The sequence below is a fragment of the Lepus europaeus genome, chromosome 9, assembly GCF_033115175.1.
Source record: "Lepus europaeus isolate LE1 chromosome 9, mLepTim1.pri, whole genome shotgun sequence".
NCBI lineage: Eukaryota > Metazoa > Chordata > Mammalia > Lagomorpha > Leporidae > Lepus > Lepus europaeus.
The window spans coordinates 70,108,842-70,132,745 of NC_084835.1; the positions used below are offsets into that span (position 1 = coordinate 70,108,842).

The window sequence follows — 23,904 nt, forward strand, 5'->3', positions numbered from 1 at the left end:
TTTCCGTGTCAGTTCCCACCCGAGAACTTTCTGGTTGTGTGTGGGATCCTTTGTGGATGCCTCCTCTCTGAAAAATATTCCTAAATTGTTCTCCCTAACTTTCTATGTCATGGGCTTGCATCTCCCTTTCAGATGTGCTATGTGGATGCATTTGTTCAAATTAGCTAACACGGGCAAGAATTCCACTCACCACCAGCGGTGCCAAACAGCTCGGACCGGGTGCTTTCCCACTCCGCACTCCCTGCGAGGAGAGGTTGACTGTTCTCTGCTGCGGATCGGGAGGTGTCCCCTGCCAGGAGCAAGGAAGGATGTGTAGGAGGGACTGTCTTCGATAATAACAATACCAAGAGTAATGAGTAAAAGCTTTCAACAGGATCCCGGGCAGCTGAGTTAGCCAGGCCATTCATGCGTGTTTATAGAGCCAGTGTTTTTTTTCTCTCGCTAACAATGGCCCCAAATGCCTTCCTTCCCCAGGCCCCCTCCCAGACATGTTGTGCGGTCCTGCTGGAGCTATAGAGGGATGACTGGCAGAACCAGCCGCTTCTGCCCTGCCGGTTTGCGGCAGCGCAGGGAGCTGCGCGGGGCCCAAAGCCTCCAGCGCGGGGAGGACAGTGCGCTCCCGGCGCCCGGGGCTGGGTACCACGTGACTGTCCTGAGCCAATGGCTGCCGGTCCCCGTGCCGGAGGAAACCTTCGCTTCCGCTTCCCTCCTCTCCCTCCGCTGGGCCGCGCGCGGAGCTGCGAGCCCCACGTTGGAGACCCCGAGTGTGACTTCAGCAACAATGAGCTGACTTCCGGCCCAGCCCTGCGTTCCACCTCTTGGATGATTTAAAAGAGGAAGCAAGATGCCCCCCTGCCCGGCCGCGCTGGACAGAGCCTCCTCGGGCGTGGGTCAGCCCCGCGGCAGGAAGTCTCCATCCTCCTCACCCCGCTCACATCCTGGGGCCCGGAGGATGAGCAGGAAGTGGGGAGTATCTGGCCCGCCGCGTGGGGGCCCTTAGGTAAACAAGACAGCGCTTTCTGAGCGGCTCCGTGCAAACACCTCACACGGTCCTGTCCACAGCGACCAGCCATGAAGGCTTCGGGATATTTATGTCTTCGTTTTTTGAGTGCTGTTCTAGTCACTCCCTTCTTCCTGGTTGTTGGAATCCCTGTGACCGGGAATGCGAAAGGCCACTCGGGAGCTTCTCCCAGGAGGAAGGAGCCCACGGGCGCCCCTCCGCTCAAGACCAGAAAGCTTGCTGTGTTCAGCTTGGTGGTTTAGATTGGGGGCCCGCTGCCCGCTGTTCTGAACCTTTGCGGACGTGCCCTCCGTGTCTCGGTGCCCGCCGTTGTCAGAGGAAGGGGCTGCCATCGCTAAGCACCCCAGGCCAAGTGTTCTGAGTCAGTGGGCCGCTGAGCAGGCCACTCTGAAGCCCTCTGGAGTCTCAGGGACTTTTCTTCACCTCTCGGTCTTGTTTGCCTTCCTTGCACGGTGCCTTGGTGCTGTGGGGTTGGCCCCGGGGAGCCAGGCCCTGGGACTTGGTACCGCGAGCCTCGGGCCGGCCAGCTGACCTTGTCCTTGGCGCCTCTTTCAGAGGCTTCCTCAGGGTGATTGCCCTAATCGCAGCCCTGGAGTCCCAGTGGAGGCCTTCGGATGGCATGTGCTGTGAACGCTTTGCTGTGCGAGGGCAGGTGCTGTGAACGCTTTGCTGTGTCCTCCGCCTCTTTGCTGTAAGTGCTCTGTCCTTACCGTGTCGGTGACAGCACCAAGTGCAGCTGGGAGAGACACTGGGGCGGTTCTCCCCACCTGCCCCCACCATCCGTGCCTTTTCTCCGTTAGCTGTTGAGGAAAAGAAGGAATAGGAAACAGGGGCTCTCTTGTATTAGGGGGTTGGCATTTACCAAAAGTAGCATTTTCTGTGGCTGATGTCCAGCCAGTACTTGTAAGCTACCTTGGGGTGTTGATGATTTTAGAAAGGAGACCAGTACTGAGGACCTCCCCAACTCCCACAGCTGGGGACCGGAGGGCAGTGCCTCCTTGACTTGCTGTGAGGTGGGACACCTCTAGCCTCCATGGATTCCAAGCTAGAGGCAGTGATACTGGCAGAGTGACTTCTATGTGAGACCTCCTTAGGTTTACAGAGCAGCTGCTCATAGAAAATCTCAAGATGAAATGGAAACTGATTTTTGGGGGGGAATTATCTTTCTTTTTTTAAAATTTATTTGAAATGGAGAGTTACAGGGAAAGATATAGATAGATAGATAGATAGATAGGGATCTTCCATCCATTGTTTTACTTCCCCAAATGGCCACAATAGCCAGCACTAGGCCAGGTTGAAGACAGGAGCCAGGAGCTTCATCAGGGTCTCCCATGTGGTAGCAGGGTCCCAAGTACTTGAGCCATCTGCTGCTGCTTTTCCAGGTGCATTAGCAGGGAGCCGGATCAGAAGTGGAGCAGCCATATGGGATGCCAGTGTTACAGATGGTGGCTTAACCCGCTGGACCACAACGTTGGCCTCAATAGTTATCTTTCTGACTTGCTAGTGGGAACTTTTATTCTCTGTTTTAAACGAGATAGTCTGTATTAAGGGTCTCTGTGAGGCACAAAATAGCTACTCAGTTAACACGAGCATCTTTGACTATGTAGAGGCACCTGTTCTGAGTCAGCATCCCAAAGAGCCAGGAGGATGGAGGGGAGGCAAGGGGGAGACTCATATCTGCTGGCTGAGACCCTCTGTCCAGTGTAGAGTTGGACAGATGAAATAAACAGCAGGTCTCAGTGGACGCCTGGGCAGCCTTTGGGAAGCTGCAGCCTAGTGGATGTCTTTGAAGGGACGAGATGTGACCTGCTGATTTGGAAGATCTTGTGCTTATTATATAGCCCTAAGTCCCTTTGGAAGCAACACTGGATGCATTATACCCTTCCCTTGCATCTGCCTGAGTCACAAATATGTCATAGCTTCCCCAAGTGCAAGCCCTGGCCAAGGCACCGAGTCTTTGCCAGGTTCTGCAAGGCCTGTGACCAGTGTCTGTGTGATTGGAGGCTTTGAGGGGTCCATCACGGGCAGTCAGAGGACAGGCACTCAACTCAGGTGATGTCTGAGTCCGCTCTGAGCTATTTCTCCTTGCACGGTACTCAGACAGAAGGTTATCCCCCACAAGCATGGAAATCTGAATTAAGGAGGACCCAAAGAAAACTGGAGAATGTGGAAGGAGCTATCAGGGAGGCAGTTCTGGGCCAGCATCACCTAGGGACATGACAGACTCATGAGCTAGTCTACTCCTGGCGCTCACTTCTCCTGCCCTCTCCCCGGTAATGCACCTGTCTCGCTGGGCTGGCTCTTCCCTCACCGTCACGTGGTTCTAATTAGGACAGCTGCAGGGGCATGTCAGTTTGAACATGCACTTCACTCTCTACCCTAAGTGCTATTTTCTCTTTACCGCAGCAGCACATTCCTAATCTGATGAATTTCTTTATTTTGTCGGATCATCTGTGCGTGTGTGTGCAGATCACCAAGGAGCCCGTCCTTGGCTGTGTGGCTGTTTGTAGTCCTGTTCTGAGCACCTTGTCCGTTCTTCCCTGGAGCTGCATCAGCAGGTGCAGTGCAGCAGTCTGTGTGGCTTCCCTCTGATTTGACTCGGATGCTACGCTCAAGGCTATCTTTGGTCTCCATTGACTTTGGCTGCCAGTGAGTTGTCTGGTTGACTCTTCACAGTCTCAGGAAAAGGCAACTCATTCTGCCTCCTGGCAGTCAGGAAATCCTGCTTGTAAGTCACGTGAGCTGATTGTAGGTTTGTTGCACCCAGGGTCTACAGAAGAAGAATGGTCTCTGCTCCGAGGAACTGTTCACAGAGGAGAGCGAGACACGAACATATCACGGAATTGTAGGAAGAGCAAGTACTTAGAGCCACTCAGCATCTTTGATTCGCCAGGCCTGATGCGTGTGCCCAGCTTGCTTCTTGCTGTTTGAGCTTCTATCCTGGTTGGACAGAGCTGTCTGTGATATTTTCAGTGGCCCTTGGAGAGAAGCAAGCAGAGCGCCGAGGAGAAAGCCTTAGCTCTGTTGTGGGGCAGAAGTAGGGAGGGGCAGCCCAGGTCTGAGTTACTTAGTCGGCAGCTTGAAAGAGGAGGAGGAGTTAGGTGAAGAGTGAGGGGAAGGATGTGCCGGGCAGTGACCTCAGTCTGAGCTAAGTGAGAGCGCGCAGAAGCCCAGTGTGCAGCAGGGTTCCACCGTGGCTGACTTGGTGTGGGCGTGAGAGCCAGAGAGGCCAGGAGCCCTGTTAGTGAGGGCGACCTGCTGAGAGGCTGGGCTAGATCTTTAAACTGTGCGTCTGGCAGCTGGATTGCCAAGGAAAGGATGGAGCTGGGGAGAAGAGGCTGGAGAAGGAAGTTGAAGTCTACTTAGGGACTCACTGGCAGTGTCCAGTGTCCAGGAAATGGGCGATCAGCAAGCCATCCCCTCCTTGGGGAGTTGTCCTTCCTTGTCCACTGATAACACATGAGGGCTTTGCAAAAGTTTGTGGACAAATGAAATTTAAAAGACAAGTTTACTTTGTTGCAAAGGAAATTTGAAATCCATGCATTTTTTTCTGGTAATCTTTATTTTCCATGAACTATTTGAAGACCCTTTATATTTCCGTGTTCTTCTATAACTTTGAGGAAAGTAGCTGAAAGGTCTTCCTCCTCTTCCTCCTCCCCTTCTTGCTCCTCTCCCTCCTTCATTTTCTTAATTTTTTTTTTTTTGACAGGCGGAGTGGATAGTGAGAGAGAGAGAGAGAGAAAGGTCTTCCTTTGCCGTTGGTTCACCCTCCAATGGCCGCTGCAGCCAGCGCATCTCGCTGATCTGAAGCCAGGAGCCAGGTGCTTCTCCTGGTCTCCCATGCGGGTGCAGGGCCCAAGGACTTGGGCCATCCTCCACTGCACTCCCTGGCCACAGCAGAGAGCTGGCCTGGAAGAGGGGCAACCGGGATAGAATCCAGCGCCCCGACCGGGACTAGAACCTGGTGTGCCGGTGCCGCAAGGCGGAGGATTAGCCTGTTAAGCCACGGCGCCGGCCCTCATTTTCTTAATTTGTCTTGCACTTTCAACTTTGAAATGATAGAGTCACAAGAAGTTGCATAAAGAGCACAGAGCCCTCTTTAGCTTCCACTCACCATCCCTCAGTGGTATCATCTTGTCTACTTGAGCACAAGATCAAAACCAGGAAACTGACATGGGCAGGCAACTGTTAATCAAAGTACAGACTTGATTTAGATCCCACCAGTTTCAGTGTGTGCGCCCATGTACAGGTGTGTGTGTACGTGTGCACACGTATGTACATGTCTGCAGGCATGGTTTTGCGTGAATGTACACGTGTGTGTGTATGTGTGGGTGTGTGCAATCCTATCATACATGTAGAGTCGAGTGACTTCCAGCTTAAGACATGAACTGTGCGGTCACTATCAGGCTGACTCACTCTGCGGGTGCTTCTGCAATTTACATGTGAGGTAAATGCTCCAATATTCACCAGTCAGCACAGTGGGGCCCAGTGGTTGGATTCTGGATGTGTCATAGTGGCCTTGGAATGGTCTTGGAGCGTCATCTGGTGTGGTCTTGTGCTTTAAGAATCACTTCTCCAAAGCGCTGGTGTTCATGAATATCCAGGAATTGGAGGGCCTGGTTTGGAGAGCCACAGAGCGTGTGCACCACTGGCAGGTTCTCCTTCTTCAAAGCTAACGTCTTCTGTCGTACGCATTTCCTTCGCTGCTTAGCGTTTGTCCTTTGAACGACTCAGAGGGAATCAACTCTTGTTCCCGTCCCTGTGTCGCTGGGTATTTGCAAACCCTTCTTGTGTTTCCTTGAAGTATAAACACCTTCACTTCCTGTGCTCGTCCTATAGGGCTTGTTTCCCAGACTCTGCCACCCCCGTTGCTTCCTCAGGAAGAAGCCTGGTTTATCCGTGTCACTCTTAGAATGTGGCCGCCACATTTTCTCTGTTATCACAGACGGAAAAACAAAAACAAAGTGGTTGGACTGACCTAGCTCTGTGAAGACCGGTGTAGCCTAGTCAGCGCAGGATACAGTGTCTGAACGCTGTACCTGTGCAGTACAGCATCCTGCTTCAGTGATGGGAAAGCTCAGCCCTTATCTGTCCCCGTAGTACCTGCACTCGGATGTCTACAGGAATGCTGGATCCCCTTAGCAGGCATTCGATGAAGCGTCACTTTTATTATGATTCCTCATTTGTAGCAGGCAGTACCATTTACTTAAGAAGACAGCATCGGTAATGGCTTTAGTGGGGTGTGTGTAAATGGCACATTACACACACAGGCAAAAGTGTGCACCCTAGGCAGCTTCCACGTGGTAACTAGTCAGCCACTTCCTGCCTCATGGAAGAGGCTCCGCCCTCTGCGGGATAAGCAGTCGACATCCATTCACCATTGACACGTACGGGTGACAATCCTATTTTTTGCGTTCTTGAGATAAAGCCTGATTGGACGTGGTTTTTGTTTTGTTTTGCTTTTTCAGGGCAAGAGGAGTGAAGTTCTGTTTCTGTGTTTTAGAAGTAATTTTTCTTTGAAGGTAGAGTTACAGAGAAAGAGAGAGGGAGAGACAGAGAGAAAGTGAGAAAGAGACAGAGAGAGAGGTCTTCCATTCTCTGTTTCACTCTCCAAATGGCCACAGTGGCCAGGGCCATGTCAGGCTGAAGCCAGAAGCCAGGAGTTTCTTCTGGGCCTCCCATGTGGGTTCAAGGGCCCAGGGTCTTGGGCCATTCTCTGCTGCTTTTCCAGGCACATTAGCAGGGAACTGGACCAGAAGAGGAGCAGCTGGGACTGGAACCGGCGTCCATATGGGATGCTGGCACTGCAGGAAGTGGCTTTACCTGCTGTGTCACAGAGCTGGCTGCTTTAAAGGCAGTTTTTACTAAGACAAATGGTTTCTTGTTTGATTAAGAACACTGGCCTCGAGAACCAGCTATTTCCATTTGACATTACACTAGGTTATCTTAATAAATATAATCACAGTTGCCTCTCAGCCTATGTGGGGTTACGTCCTGATAAACTCATCAGAAGCTGAGCATATCGTAAGTGGAAAATGCATTGTCTCCACCTATTTTATCAAGTAGCCTAGCTTCTCAGCACAGTCCACTGTGGAGTGGGAGTGAGGCTGTTCCCCTTGTCACCATGGGGCTGTCTGAGAGCTGTGCTTGTTGTCACTAGCCGTCGTCTCAAGACAGGACTGGGACTGCCTGTCACTACCCCGGGAAAAGAGCTCAATCAACGTTCCAAGTTCAGTTCCTACTGAATGTGTGTGAGGTCCATACCATCAGAAACTTGAAAACTGTAGGTTGAATCACCGTAACTCAGGGCCTTATCTATCTATCTATCTGTAAACATATATTTATATGTATATATAATAACATATTTATTTTCATTTTATTTGAAAGGCAAGGAGGTAGAGACAGGGGGAGAGAGAGAGAGAGAGAGCGAGTGAGCAATCTCCCATCCGATAGTTCACTCCCCAAATGCCTGCAAGAGCTGGGGCTTGGCCAGGCCAAACCAGCAGCCCAGATCTCAATCTAGGTCTCTCATATGAGTGGCAGGGACCCAACTACTTAAGCCATCACCTGCTGCTTCCCAGGGTACACACTGGCAGGAAGCTGGAATTGGAATAGAAACTGACTTGAACCCAAGCATTATGATTGGGGATGTGGCTGCCTAAGTAGCATCTCAATCATGGCATCAAATGTCTGTCCCATTTATATTTTGCTAGATTACTTCTAAATAATTTAAAACTGACAGGCAATTTGCAAGAATAGTACAAAGCATTCCCATCTCCCTCCACTGAGATTCCCAGGCGAACATTTCTTTTTTCTTTTTTTTTCAGATTTATTTATTTATTTGAAAGTCAGAGTTACATACACACACACACAGAGAGAGAGAGAGAGAGAGAGAGAGAGAGAGAGAGAAATCATCTGTCTGCTGGTTCACTCCCCAATTGGCCGCATTGGCCAGAGCTGGGCCTATCCCAAGTCAGGAGCCAGGAGCTTTTTCCAGGTCTCCTGGGCTGGTGCAGGGGCCCAAGGACTTGGGCCGTTTTCTGCTGCTTTCCCAGGCCATAGCATAGAGCTGGATCGGAAGTGGAGCAGCCAAGACTTGAACTGGCGTCCATATGGGATGCCAGCATTGCAGATGGCAGCTTTACCCACTATGCCACAGCGCCCTCCCCTCTGCCAGGTGAATATTTCACTGCATATCCTCATCTCTATCTCTCTCTGGCCCGAGCCCCTAGTGTGATCACAGGTGGTTTTCTGAACCATTTGGGAACAAGCTGCAAATTCAGTAAACTACATTGACATCAGCAATGAAGCCTATGACTGCACAACTACGTGGCCCTCAGATCCCATATGGATTTGGCCTATGGTCCCATCAGTGGCTCTTCCATTTCTGGCAGGATTACTTCTGGAAACCCATGATGCATTTCCATGAACTTCAGTCTGGGAAGATTCCTTAGTGTTCCTCTCTTTTGAAGGTTCCCCCTTTTGGCAGTGTGAAAGAGGATAGGCTTACTTTTCTCCAAACTGTTTCTTTTCGGTGTATTCAATCTTTGATTGTGTCTAGAAGAGAGTGTATTCAGTTGTTACATCAATGACTATATTTTTCATTTCTAAGATGTTAAATTATCTTTGTACATTTTCATGTTTCATTCCTTACTGTTTTTGCCTCGTAATTTCTCATGCTTTCAAGATGAAAGGTATTCCACTACTTGCTCCCACTAAGGCAGGCTGTATGGATGTATGCACACACCTCCCCCCCAACAGGTACTTCAGAAGAGTTTGTGGCAAAATGAAAGGTTTATTTTGATGCAAACAAAGTTGAAATCTATGCATACTTTTTTCCTAACACCCATTTTCACGACCTTTCTGAAGATCCCTTGTGAATATTGTGGTTGATTGTTGTTGTTGTCCTGTAAAAATGAATTCAGTTTGGCGTGACTTTTGTTCTGAGGGTGGATTCTGCTGCCCTCCCTTTTGCTGGATTCGTCTTGCTCCCTCGGCCTTGCCTCTCCCCACCTGCCGGTGTTGAGAATTCGTCCTGCGGTTGTCTGGGCTTCCAGTCCAGAGCCAGGTTCAGAAGCATTCCCAGAACTTTGGTCCTGCGAGACTGGAGGCCGTCATGACACAGCCCAGAGCTGGCAGGCGGCCTGGCCCTGTTCCCCGGGGGAGTGTCATTTTGTCCTCTGGGCCTGGAGCTTGCTCAGAGCCTTGGCCCCAGGCAGTGGTAGGCACCACGGTTTTCTCTCCTCTGTTCCTTTCCCTGGTCTCCGCCCAGCCTCTGCCAGCAGCAGCGTGGAGCGCAGCAGGTGGATTCCCTGCCATTTGATTCCTGGAACCTGCTGCCTCTGCCCTGCTCGCTTTTTTCACTGAAGGCCCATTTCTGGTTGCGGTGTTGTCCGACTTATTTCTGAGAATCGGCTTTTGGCTTTCTCTTTTCATTTCTTACCTAGCGTTATGCCTGGTATGCCATAGATTTTTTTTTTTTTTTTTTGACAGGCAGAGTGGACAGTGAGAGAGAGAGACAGAGAGAAAGGTCTTAGTTTGCCGTTGGTTCACTCTCCAATGGCTGCTGCGGCCTGCGCACCGCGCTGATCTGAAGCCAGGAGCCAGGTGCTTCTCCTGGTCTCCCATGCGGGTGCATGGCCCAAGCACTTGGGCCATCCTCCACTGCACTCCCGGGCCACAGCAGAGAGCTGGACTGGAAGAGGAGCGACCAGGACAGAATCTGGAGCCCCGACTGGGACTAGAACCCCCAGGGTGCCACTAGAACCCCCGGGGGCCAGCGCCGCAGGCGGAGGATTAGCCTAGTGAGCTGCAGCACCAACCACCATAGACTTCTTCAAGTGCTGTGTACAAACCCTGCCCTAGAGGCACCGGCCTGCATCTCTCACCTGTACTTTGTGCAGCAGCTTCCCACCTGGCCTCCTGGGATTTATGCTTGTCTCTGCAATCTGTTGTGCATTAAATATGATGTTGCCTCTCAATGAAAGTTCTGTAGTATCTCCTTGTCCTAAATTTCATTGTCTCCTAGCACAGTGCACAGGGCCCTGCGAGACCTGGCTCTGCCTCTGTTCCAGGTGTGTTTGTACCACCTGCCCCCAGATCCCAAATCTCTGCTCTCCAGGCACATGGGCACTCTTTTCACTCCAGGGCCTCTGAGCATCCTCTCTCCACCTGTACTTCCTCATCCCGTCCCCGTGGACCACTCCTAGTTACATCCCAGGTCTTAGCGGGGGTCTATCCCCAGGCAGGGAGACGTGCCCAGTGTTCCCCTCAGCCCCCAGCTTGGGTGACCTTGTTATATGGGGGACTTCAGAAAGTCTGGAGAATAGAGCTAAACGATACAGTTTTTTCCATGTAAAGACCTTGTAGTCTCGGGGTGCGTATTGGATGGAGTGCTTTAGAGACTACCTGGGATGCACATCAAAGGACCTAGATTCAGGTCCTTCATTTACTTTTTTCTTCTATTTGAAAGGTAGAGGCAGAGAGAGGGAGAGGGAGAGAGGGAGAGAGAGAGAGAGAGAGGTCTTCCATCCACTGGTTCACTCTCCAGATGGCCGCAAAAGCTGGAGCTGAGCCCATCCAAAGCCAGGAGCCAGGAGCTTCCTCCAGGTCTCCCACACAGGTACAGGGGCCATCTTCCACTGCTTTCCCAGGCCATAGCAGAGAGCTGGATCAGAAGTAGAGCAGATGGGATTGAACCAGCACCCACATGGCATGCAAGCACTGCAGGTGGCGGCTTTACCCACTGTGCCACAGCGCCGGCCCCCCTCATTTGCTCCTGATCCAGCTTCCTGCTGGTGTGGCAGCAGGTGATGGCTCAAGTACTTGGCTCCTTGCCACCATCATGGGAGACTTACATGGAGATTCCACCTCCTGGCTTTGGCCTGGCCCAGCCGCAGCTGTTGTAGGCATTTGGGGGAATGACACAGTGGATGGGAGAGATCCGTGTCTGTCTGTTTCTTTGTCAGTCTCTCCTACTTTCTCTATTTCAAATTAAAATAAAAAGTTTTGAAATTCATGCACCATTTTTTCACAATACACATTTCCAAGTTTTGGAGATCCCGTAGGTATATGATTTCAAAATTGCACCAAAATAAACCTTTTTAATTCCATTTTTCACAAACTCTTTGAAGTACCCTCAAGGGTACATTAGCACTTGTTGGTATAACTTAGGTTTATGTGATTATTTATGGCTGTCTTAGGGTTGCTCACCATTAAATCCCCAGCACCACTGCCCCATTGTGGCACAGCAGGTTGAATTGCCAGCCGTGGCATCAGCATCCTACATGAGTACTTTATGGTACTAGCTGCTTCATGCTAATGTACCTGGGAAATCAGTAGTTGGCGAGCTGGTCCCTGTCACCCATATGAAAGACCCAGGTGGCGCTGCTGGTTCCTGGCTTTGGCCTGGATCAGCCCTGGCCATTGTGACCATTTGGGGAGTGAATCAGCAGGTAGAAGATCTCTCTGTCTCTCCCTCTCTTTCTGTAAGTCTGTCTTTCAAATAAACAATCAAATCTCTTTTTAAAGATTTATTTATTTATTTGAAAGGCAGAGTTAAAGAGAGGCAGAGGCAGAGAGAGAGAGAGAGAGAGAGAGAGGTCTTCCATCCACTGGTTCACTCCCCAGATGGCTGCGATGGCTGGAGCTGCGCAGAGCTGAAGCCAGGAGCCAGGAACTTCTTCCAGGTCTCCCATGCGGGTGCAAGGGCCCAAGGACTTGAGCCATCTTCTGCTGCTTTCCCAGGCCATTGCAGGGAGCTGGATTGGAAGTGGAGCAGCCGGGACTTGAACTGGCGCCCATATGGGATGCCGACACTGCAGGTGACAGCTTTACCCTCTACGCCACAGTGCCGACCCCAATAATCAAATCTTAAAAAAAAAAAAAAAAATCCCTAGCACCCAGTACTGTGTGTGGACTCTCAGACCTGAGGGGCAAAGACTGAGTGAGGCCCGTGCTGTCTCAGCCCCATTTCCTCGCTGCCTTCGCCTTCTTTTTCCCCTCATCTGACAGGCACGCTGCTGTGCCCAGGCCTCCTCTCCCTCTGCTTGAAATGCTCTTTGCCGAGAGTTCCCATGGCTCACCCCCTGCAGAAGGCGCCAGGGTCACCTCCTTCCTGAAGCCTTCCTTGACTGCCCTGTTTAGAGTGGTAGGTGTTGGCAGGCCCAGATGAGAGTCTTTTTTCACAGGTGCATCCCATGGCCCAGGGTTGAAATTTGGCTCAGAAAGTGTTCCTGAAAATGATAGCTGAATTTCTTCTGTAATGAGATTAATAATAATAATAAAAATCCTACAGGCATTGGCTAGGTGGCAGAGCCTGTGGCTTGTTTGAGCCCAAGAACGCCCCTGTCTTCCACTGTCCGGAGGGAAGTGCTTCTAGCTCAGAAACTGACAGTTGCAAGTGCTCGTTTCCCTAAGTGGCTCCTTGCAAGCACCCGGCACCCTGAAGTCCTGTGCATCCTCCTCTGATCGCCGTCTGCCTTCTCCACCAGAAGGAAGTGGCAGTGAGTTCCTCCCTGTGCTCCACTTGGCACAGCCCTGGCCTGGGGCAGGTGTGAGTTAAGTGTTTAGTAAGTAGAGGAATGCGTCGTCTGCCTTTTAAAATCTCTTTAATAAATGCTGAGAGCTAAAGTAGAGAAGCATTCTACTGAGCTGGGCACACCTGCTCTTCGCCTGCATTTCTTGCTCATCCCCATCACGATTTTACAATACGCTCGGTTTTATTCCTGGAAGCCTTGCAGCCGTTTCCTCAGCGTCTTGTTTGGTCCCAGGCCCCTGAGATGCCCTCCTGAGAAAACTTGCCTTCCCGCTTTGCTCACCGTGTCTTCAGACGGACATCCAGGAGGGAAGGGCGGGTGTCGACAGAAGTCATGCTCACGTCCTGGAGATGCTTCCCTTTGCAGGTGGCAGAGAGCATTCCGGAGGGTGGGGGAGTGGGAAGGAATCCTTGTGGCAGTGGGATGCTGGGGGTGGGAAGACGCCCTGCTGTCCGGCTGCATTTGTGGTCCAAGCCACGGCTGTGCCACAGGCTTCCTTCTCAGTGCCAGTGCAGCCAGCCCCGTCCGTGCTGTGGGCAGGTCCTCACCCCAGGCCTGCCCGCGCCCTCTCCCTCCCACACTGCACGGGCTGGTGACAGCCGCACACGCTCCAGGCTTTGGCAGGCCCTGGTGGGAGAGTCTTGTTTTCACAGGTGCACCCCGCAGCCGAGGGCTGACATTTGGCTCAGTGTGTCCCAGCATATGACGGCTCAATTTCTTCTCTAAGGAGCTCTCATCAAAGCTCTGCTCCCCACAATACTGAAGCAGGTCGCAGAGAGGGAGCATGTGTCACTTCAGGACTCAAGGTCGTTTGTGCCTTCCCGGTCACTAGGCAAGCTCCTTCCGGCTCCAGGCAGGAAGTGGTAAATGTCACCATTTCTGAACTCGGCTGTGTCATTGGGACCACACAGTTCTTTCTCCCAAGCTCCTTTTCGGAAGAGCTCCCCAAATCACAGGCGTTCTCTGCCTTCCAATCCTAAGAAGCACGGGGCTTACCCCTTCACTTGTTTTATCGTCCATTTTTGGCCATTCCAGAATCTACATCACTCTCAGATTTCTGTTGCTTAGACCAAGGCTTCAGGGGTGCAGGAAAGCAATAGTCCAGACATTTAAGTGTTACGCTAAGGTCACTATTAATCCATCTAGTTTTTATAACCATTAAAGGAAATGGGTTTAATGTTTACCTCATTGCACAAACACAGGGATGCTTAAGAAATGGCAGGGGCAGGCGTCTGGTCTAGCGGTTAAGGACGCTGGTTAGGACGTGCATGTATCATAGCACTGTGCCTGGGTCTGATGCCTGGCTCCGGCTCCTGACTCCAGCTTCCTGCCAATGCAGACCCTGGGAGGCAGCAGTGATGGTTCCAGTTTATGCCAGTTAGGTTTATGCCACCCACATGAGATGCCTGGATTGAGTTCCCAGGCTTCTGGCCTGGGCCTGGCCTGGACCCAGCCATTGCCGGCGTTTGCGAGTGAGTCAGCGGATGGGAGCTCTCTCTGCCTCTCTGTTTCTTTCTCTCTCTCCCTCTCTGTCTCTATGCCCCTCAAATGAAAAAGAAGGAGGAGGTGGAGGTGGAGGAGGAGACATGGCAGGATTAGGATGCAGACCTGGGTAGCCTAAGCCTCGAGTCTGGCTCTTCACCACGTTGCTGCTTGTAAATCATTGCCGGGCTTGTGGCTGGTGCTCTCCACTCACATATGTTCGTCCCCTGTGCAGTGCAGGCAGCTGAGGCCGGACGCTGTGCCCTTGCTGCGGCCACTGTGTCACCTGTCACAGCCCTGATGGGGCTCTTGTGAGTCTCGGGGTCCTGCGCCTCCTCCCACACAGCTGATGTCTTGAGCTCAGATGCTGGCTCTTGATTCCGTGTTTGTGAGAATTCCTCACTTGGGATGGAAGGTGCAACTCCTACCTTGTACCTCATGGTAATCCCAGCCCCAGTCTATGCAGGAGCCACGCTGGGAGGTGACGTTGGGCGCCAGCCCTCTAAGAAAGCATCCGTATGTGATGGGAGCAGATATGCCCACCGCTGGCATTCAGGATGGAACAGGCTGCACTTTTTAGAAATAGCATCCGCCTCTTAGTTGGTTATTTTAGGGTCTGTGCACCGTGAGCTGTTGCCAGGGGCCTCCTGCCCCTCTGGGGACTGAGGGTGTCCTGTGCTCTGGGCACAGTCAGGTGGCTGGCAGCCTCTTGGGCTCTCGAAATAGCACCTGCTAGGCCCGTGCAGCCTTCCTTTTGCATGCTCTGGCATTTTTAATCAGCTGCAAAGAGGAGAGAGGTGTCCCGGGGGTGAGCTGTAGCCTGCTCCATGGACAGGCTCATGGGAACTTTTTGTTTTTTATGTCCATGACACCAAAAAAGACCTTCAGAAGGGTGATGTCCCCTCTGGCTGGTGCCCTGGTGGTCCTTGCCCTTGGTTCTGGGAGAGCCCTTTTGCCTTTGACCTCCAGAGGGGCTGTCCTACCGACTTTTGCTGTGGGCACCCAGGTCGAGAGTGGCTCCTTGCAGGTATTGATGTCCCATAGCTTCAGAGACTAAAAATAAGTGATTAGAATAATATGGGTCTTGATACTGAAATGGGAGCCAACCTGACAGGAGGGAGGGTGGGGGTATGACTTCCAGCCAACTCTGCCACTGCTTCCTGGGTGGCTTTGGGGAGGCCTCAGTGTTCCCCTCTGCACAATGGGAACAGTTATAGTGTGCCAAGGGGCTTCTCTAGAGCAGGTTGTCAGCCAAGCCTTTCCTCTAATTTTCTTGGCAACTCTCCTGCCAGCCCCATGTTAACAGAGGAGAGGATGCTTATGACAGGATGAGGGAGGCTCTAAAGTGACATGCAATGCCCATGGGAAGGGCTGCTGCTCTCATTAATGTACTTACCTGGGTTTAGGATTATTCTCTTCCTATACCGCCTTCCTGGCTTGTTGCCAAAACTCTTCTTTTCCTTGCTTGAAAATAAATCTGACCACGTGTGTCCCAGCTTGCTCAAGAGCACCCATGCAGCCTTGACCCCGTTCACCTGTTCACTCACTTATCAGACTTGCTCACCACATGGCACATTCTGAGAGTAGTAGGGCTCTAGGAGATTCTAAATTCAACAGGGGAGGAGAAGTAAAATAGTTGTAATGCAAACTGAGCAATATTATGGTGGAGTGGCATGCTGAAAACCATGGGATATGAAACTTGTACAAAGTTGTTCATAACAGCTTTATTCGTAGTAGTCACAGAGTGCAAACAACCCCATGTCCACTAGCTAACAAGGGGATGGACAAAACGTGGCGTATCCAAACAATGGACTAATATTCAGCAGTGAAAAGGAATGAGGCTCTGACACATTTGTAGCATGGACAGACCTTGAAAGCATTATGCTAAGTATAAGAAGCCAGCCGCAAAAGACTGCCTACTCTATGATTCCCATCTGTTGTCATGAGTCCGTGTGTCGTTACTGTAATGAAATACTTGACACAGGCTGCTTATGAAGGAAAGAGGGTCTGGAGGTCACAGTCCGAGACAGGGTGGCCGCACTGGTGTAACGTCTGTTGGTAGAGGGTGTGAGAGGGAAGAATTGCATGGTGAGCCAGGAAGCAGAGAGAACAGCCTGGCCTGACTCAGGCCTTTACAATCAACCTTCTTGTGAGAACTTTCTTCCAAGGCACGCCTCCAATGATCTAAGGACCTCCCACTAGCCCCACCCCCCAATACCATAACTCGATTAAGTCTAGAGAGACAGAAAGTATGTTAGTGATTGCCTAGGGATGGGATAGAAGGAGGCGGATGCTGCTAAGGCGTAGGTTTCTTTTAGGAGTAATGAAAATGTCTTCAAATTAACTTATAGGGGCTGACAATGCGGTGCAGCTCACAGCTCTGGCATCCCAAATCAGAGTGCTGGTTCGATTCCTGGAGGGCTCTGCTTCTGATCCAGCTCCTTGCTAATGCACCTGGGGAGGCTACTGAAAATGCAGTTTGTGGGACCCAGGGCCGTGTGCCTCTTTCTTTCCACTGCTTTTGCTGCCCACTTCTCTTGGGGCAATCGCAATGGGGGCAGCAATCTCTGTAATAGTCTAGCAGTTTAATTATCTGTGCCAAGATTCCCGGGGCTGGGTGAATCCCATGAGGACCGGTGCCTAGCACGCGTAGGAGTCCCTCAGTCAACATTTGCTGGACTGAAATGAAAGCCTGGATAAATCTGAGGAGTAAGTTACGTCTTTGGCTGACCTTAGCTAGTCAGAGGCCTTGGATGCAATACAGAAGAGTGAATGTGAAAGTTTAAATTTCACGATGCCCCCTGAAACCTTTTACAATCCCTTATTTCAAATGGATTCGACATCAAGGGAAAGCTGGGATTTGAGGGAGAAGAATAAATCCTTCAAAAACAACTCCCCCCACCAAGTAATCCTCCTTTTCTGGGTGTTGTGTCTGCCTCAGAGAAGACAAATTGAATCTGGGCAAGACGTGATCTGGAGGAAGGCTGATGGAATCAAGGGAGATGCTTGTGCAATGAGTCAAAGAGTGAGCTTGGGCTCACAGGACGGGGAGCCTGGGAGAGGCTTGTGGGGTGCGAGGCCAGGAGGCAGGGTGGGACCTTTCCAACACAGGTCATCCCTCCATCCCACCCACAGCCTCCCTTGCACCCAGATGCCCTGCCCTGTGGCCATGTCACACAGCTTTCACTGCCCTCCCGTCACTCCTGGCAGAGCCTCCAGATGGGTGAAAATCTGGTACCTGTTGGTCAGATGCAGAAAATTCCTCTCTAGTCGTCCCTGGGTGACCGTGGGGGATGGGTCCTAGCACCTCTGCAGATACCCAAATCCACAGATGCTCAAATAAAGCAGTGTCGGCATAGAATCCATGCACATCCTCTCATATACTTTAAATCATCTCCTATCACCTATGTCTCCTATGTATTCAATCATGATTTACAGCCCATGATACAATGTCCATGCTATGTCAGTAGCTGCTTTGCTCTATCGTGTAGGGAATAATGACAAAGAGAGAAAGTCTGCACAGGATCGGCAGTTTTTTTTTTTTTTTCCTGGATATTTTTCATCTGTGGTTGGTTGAATCCACCGAGGCAGAACATGAGAACGTGGGGGGAGCAGTCAAGCTTTATTTGGAAAGAGAGAAACTGTTTTTCTGGGATTGGAAGCGACTTCTCTGTTACCTCTCAGTTTTCCGGAGATGTGAGTTGGCCACCCCAGGGCTTGCAAAGGCAGTGAGCGGCTATGCAGAGATCTCCAGCTGGAGATCTTCCTTCTCTTCCTCTGGTTCTGTTAGTGTGTGAAATCACCATTCATCTTTGCCCACTGTGCGAGTTTTCCATTGCTGCTGTCACCAGTTAGAAAAATGTGATGGCTTAAAACCACACCCATTCATTGTCCCACCGTTCTGAAGGTCAGAGTTGAGGTGGGCGCCGCTGGAATTTGCTCAGGGTCTCCCAAGGCTGAGATCAGTAGATTGCTGGCTGGCTCTTACCTGGAGGCTCTGGGGAAGCAGCTGCTTTCAGACTCAGCCAAGCTGCGGGCAGAGCTCAGCGCCTCGTGGCTGCGGGACTGCGGTCCCTGTTGCCTTGCTGGCTGGCAGCCTGGCGCCCTTGCTCCTGAGGCTGCCCGCCTTCCTCTCCCTGTGTCTCCTTCCTCTTTGAGTTGAGTCTTTCTTGTGCTTCCGCCCCTCTGACTTCTTCCACCCTCCTACCTCCAGCTGGAGAAAGTTCGCGTTAGGGGCCCGTGTAACCAGATTAGTTGCACCTAGACTATCTTCACTTTTGAAGGTCACCTGTGCCCCAAAACGTAACTTGTGAGACCTCATGAGATCCCCCGGGTTCTGAGCATTGGGATATGCAACCATGGGGGCTCTTCCCAGAAAACCTTCCTATGTCATCGGCCGTGGGTTGTGGTTGCAGAAGCACTGAGCCAGTCATAGCTGTGGAGGGCTGTCCGTGGGAAAGGGAGCACCAGAGTCCTGCAGTTCTCACGGCGGCCCACTGGAGCCAGCTGTCTTATCCCAGCACCCCATTTTGCTTGGTTTAGCAGCTTCAGGAAACTGTTACAGCTCTTTCAAACTTTAAAAATAGATGAATTTCCTAGAGGTGCATTTTCCTTCTTTAGGGATCATCTGCTTGTTTATTTGTTTTATGTTAAGCACGCTCTCAGCTCTCCTTTTAACCTTGGTCTTGCTAAGTAACTACTTTTTACATTGTTTTTGCTCAATGCAAGTCATGTTATGCAAAGTTAATTCTCAGTTGGAGTGTGGAACCAGGCAATCACGTTCGAGAAAGGGGTCCGTTTCAGAACCCCCGGCCTTGTCTCCCTTCCTGCGTGTCCACAGCTTCCTAAGCAGGTGGCACGCCGCGTGCCTGGCTGTGGACAGAGCTGCTAGGTACACTAGCTGAGGGCTGTCCACGGCTGGGCTCCCCAGCCACCTTACAGCGATGCCTCCTCAGAGCCAGTCAGCCAAGCCCTTGTCCCTACATGTTGTGTGTTTGGTGAGCAGAGAGACAGATGCCAGTTTCCCAAGAGGGGAAAAAGGCAACTGGAAAAAAAGGAAATGGCAGATTGTCAGCGAGATAGCTTTTGTCTCCGTTTTCCCGCCTTTGTTTTCGTTTTCAGCTGTCTGTGAATGACTGCACTTTCCCTTTTGGTACTTTGGGCCGCAGATCTGCACATCAGCCTCAACTCCTGCTTGTTCTGTTTTGTTTTTCCTAATGCTCATCTAGAAAACACCCCCGCACTTGACTGCCTTGTTCTAGTGTCAGCCACTGTCCACGTCTGGACTGTTTACTGAGTGTGTGTGTGGGGGGGCATGGTCCCATGGCCAGACTCCCGGTCTGCAAGCCAGGAAAGCTGGGCCTCTTTCCCAAGCCCGTGCACCCCACCCCTGCAGTGACTCTAGGTCTCCATTAAACTGCCTGGGGCTTTCAGCCTGCTGTGTGATAAGTGGGACTAGCACAAGGCCAGCTTTTGTGGCACCAAAACCCCAGCTCTGCTGTGATCTCATGGAGTGGCCTTCAACTCCATCAGTCCTCCTGCCTCTGAGCCTCAGCTTTCTCTTCTGCGGTCTAGGGAAAAGGAGATGCTGTGTATGTATGTGTGTGTGTGTGTGTGTGTCTATACCAATATACGTGTGCATATGCAGACACATATATATGTGTCTATATGTGCAAACATATATGATACAGGTGTATGTTATGCATATATGATACATGTGTAGGTATATATACACACATGATGCATGCATATGATATATATAATGTGTAGGTACACGATATAGGTGTATGCATATATAATGCACATGTACGTGTCTTTACATATATGATATATGTATACATATATGATATAACCTTTTATATATGTGTATCTATTCATATATATGGTGCCATGATTTGCACATGATTTGGCTCTTAAACTTGTACAGTTTAACCCCCAAAGTCTTAATGTTAGTGGTACTAATAGAATGTGAGGAACACAGTTGTGCTTACAGGTGGGGCCTTTGGGAAGTGATCCTATTGGATCAGGTTGTTGGTGTAGAACCCTCTTGACAGGGTCCTGGTGGTTTTCTAAAGAGAGACACACAGGGGTGCGCCCTGTGTCTTGCAGAGGAATGCTCTGGACCACCTGGGACCCTGCTGGCAGGAACGCCATCCCCAGAGGCTGGGCCCCTGGGGCCTGCCTGCTCTGGAACTGTGAATCCCCCAAGTCTGAACCAGAATAGCTCCTTTTCCTTTACAAAGCTAGGAATTTCTTTGTACTGACGAAAACTGTTTAATAGACATGGTGCCATAAAAGAGCATCGGGCCGGCCGTCAGACCGAGTGGCTCCTGTGTTTGGGTTTTGACTCGAGCAGCTCTGTGACGGTGGCTAACTGACTTGACATCTGTGCCTGAGTTTCCTCTGCAGAGGGAGCGTAGACTGACCTCTGGTTTGCTGTGACAAGTGCGTCAATCTCCGTGCCTGGGTATGTGGCGTGGGTGGTGAAGTGTGTGCTCTCGCAATCTGTTATTTGCTTGTAGGACATTTCTTGTAGCAATTGTCATTGTTAAATGGCAGTGTCAATTGAGTCCAGACACGGGAAGATCCTCGTCTCTGTCCCGTGGGGGATCAAGTTCAAGTGAACGAGCTGCTGGGGTCCAAGAGCCTCTGGTGAGTGGCCCGTCCCTTTCTCAACTCCTCCTACTAATGGGCACCCATGTTCCCAGGCAGAATTCTTGTTCACTCATCAGGTACAAGACCAAGACACCAAAATAGCACTTGTGTCAGAAACTGGTACTGCTCAGTGGCTTCGGGGATTTATTTTTTTTTCGCTCGGCTCTACTTCCCTCCCGGCATCTGTGGACGTGTGGAGGATGTGACACAGGCTGGGTGGCCAGGTTCAGAAGCGATCCAAACATTACACAGAGAGACAAGAATTTCAGAGGTGTTACAGAGGACGGGCCGGCACCATCGATGTAGGGCAGACACAGGCCCCGAGTTTTGCAGGCGTCCAGCTTGTGTAGGATGTGGAGCTCAGAGGAACGACATTCAACTCTAAATGAAGAATTTATAAGACAACTTTGTACATACGAAAGGATGTCATCGTTTAGCAGGTAAATATGTGTCACTTATGCCAACCAGAAAATTATTGTTTAAAAATATGCAGGGATTTTTTAACTAGACACGGTCACTAGATTTCATGATTTTGCTAACAACTGCATTTAAAGAATGTGGGAAACATTGAAAATGCCACTTTGAGAAGTGACCCTTCAACACGCCCAGTAATCATCTATGTTTCAGTATCTTTATTTTTTTTATGTTTTTTTTTTTTTTTGACAGGCAGAGTGGATAGTGAGAGAGAGAGACAGAGAGAAAGGTCTTCCTTTTTGCCATTGGTTCACCCTCCAATGGCCGCTGCAGACGGCGCATCTCGCTGATCCGAAGCCAGGAGCCAGGTGCTTCTCCTGGTCTCCCATGCAGGTGCAGGGCCCAAGGACTTGGGCCATCCTCCACTGCCTTCCCGGGCCATAGCAGAGAGCTGGCCTGGAAGAGGGGCAACCGGGATAGAATCTGGCACCCCAACTGGGACTAGAACCCGGTGTGCCAGCGCTGCAAGGCGGAGGATTAGCCTGTTAAGCCACAGCACTGGCAGTATCTTTATTTTTTTTAAGATTTTATTTATTTGTTTATTTGAGAGGCAGAATTGCAAACAGAGGAAGGGAGGGAGAGAGAGAGAGACAGAGACAGAGACAGAGAGAGTCAGAGAGACAGCAAGAGGTCTTCTATCCACTGGTTCACTCCTCTAATGGCTGCAACGGCTAGAGCTGGACCCATCTGAAGCCAGGAGCCAGGAACTTCCTCCAGGTCCCCAATGTGGGTGCAGAGGCCCAAGGACTTGTGCCATCTTCCACTGCTTTCCCAGGCCATAGCAGAGAGCTGGATTAAAAGAGGAGCAGCCGAGACTCAAACCAGCACCCATATGGGATGCCGGCACTGGCCCATTACGCCACAGCGCCAGCCCCAGTTTCAGTATCTTTATCTTCAAAGTGGGAGACTTCATACTGAATTTCCAGGGTTGTTGTGAGAAGTTAGGATAATGTGTGAAAGGAGCTGAGGCCAGATCTGGTGATGGTAGGAATTTAAAACCTGGAGCTTGTTTATTAGGGAAGGGAAGCTGTATAAGGTTGTGGTGCAGTCTGTTAAGTTGCTCTGGGACGCCCACCTCCTGTATCCCGTATCAGAGTGCCGGGTTAGAGTCTCAGCTACTCTGTGCTTCTGATTCTCTGCTAACGCCCATGGGAAGCAGCAGATGATAGCTCAGGTATCTTTTGTTCCGGTGACCCACATGGGCAACTTGGATGGAGCTCCTGGCTCCTGGCTTTGGCCTGATTCAATCCTGGCTGTTGCAGCCATTTAGGGAGTGAGCCAGTGGGTTCTCCTCTCTGTCCCTGTCTCTCACCGTCTCTGTCTTTGTCAACTTGCCTTTCAAATAAGTAAGTAAATCTTAAAAAAAAAAAAAAAAAGTCAAGCGGAGGGCAGGTGTTTGGTGCAGTGGGCTAAGCTGCCATTTGGGATACCCACATTTCATATTAGAGTGCTTAAGATCGAATCTCGCCTCTGCTTCCAATCCAGCTTCCTGCTAATGTGCACCCCGGGGGGAAGTAGATGATGGCTCAAGGACTTATGCCACCCATGCGGGAGACCCAGATGGAGTCCCTGGCTCCTGGATTTGGCCTGGCCCAGCTCCAGCTATTGTGGGCATTTGAGGAGTGAAGCAGTACATGGAAGACCTCTGTGACTTTCTGTGTGTCTCTCCTCCTTTGTCTGTCACCTCTCCCTTTCAAATAAATAAATAAATCTTTTTAAAGGAAGCAAACAGTACACACAGTATTTATGATTCAGAATTTCCAGCTCTTGTCGGAATATTTTCCTTTCTTATCTGGAGTATGACAGACAGATTTAGTAGGACTTCTATAATTACTGGATATTGTAGCTGATTTCCTCTTGTTGGAAATTAGAAATTGCATATGGGTGCTGGTTCAAGTCCCAGCTGATCTATTTCTGATCCAGCTCTCTGCTATGGCCTGGGAGAGCAGTAGAAGATGGCCCAAGTCCTTGGGCCCCTGCACCCGCATGGGAGACCTGGAAGAAGCTCCTGGCTCCTGGCTTCAGATGGGTCCAGCTCTAGCAGTTGCGGCCATTTGGGAGTGAACCAGTGGATAGAAGACCTCTCCTCTCCTCCCTCTCTCTCTCTCTCTCTCTCTCTCTCTCTCTCTCTCTCTCTGCCTCTGTGTAACTCTGCCTTTCAAATAAATAAATCTTTAAAGCAATTCATTGCATCTTAGAAATTAAACATAGAAATGAAAACTCTGCATTGTGTGACAGGCAATGGACTACACGTTTTACCTGCATGAACAATTAATATTCCAAGGGACCGTAGACAGGGCGGACCCACTGCAGATGAGAGAACCAGATCTCCAAGAGTGGCAGTCACTTGGCCAACACCACGAGAAGGGTAAGGGGACGAGAACTGAATATTTTTTTTTTTTTTTTGACAGGCAGAGTGGACTGTGAGAGAGAGAGAGACAGAGAGAAAGGTCTTCCTTTTCCATTTGTTCACCCCTCAATGGCCACTGTGGCCGGTGCACCGCGATGATCTGAAGCCAGGAGCCAGGTGTCTCCTCCTGGTCTCCCATGCAGGTGCAGGGCCCAAGGACTTGAGCCATCCTCCACTGCCTTCCCGGGCCACAGCAGAGAGCTGGCCTGGAAGAGGAGCAACTGGGACAGAATCCGGTGCCCCAACCGGGACTAGAACCCGGGGTGCCGGCGCCGCAGGCGGAGGATTAGCCTAGTGAGCCGTGGGGTTGGCGAGAACTGAATTCT

General features: G+C 50.8%; 1 long non-coding RNA gene across 1 annotated transcript in view; it reads left to right on the plus strand.

Moving 5' to 3' along the window:
- Positions 1–1,491: 1,491 nt before the first annotated feature.
- LOC133766573 (uncharacterized) overlaps positions 1,492–23,904 on the plus strand; it is a 73,064-nt gene continuing 50,651 nt past the window's right edge. The window contains exon 1 of the long non-coding RNA XR_009866726.1: positions 1,492–1,712. This is a non-coding gene — a long non-coding RNA (uncharacterized LOC133766573). The remainder of the gene's footprint in view (positions 1,713–23,904) is intronic.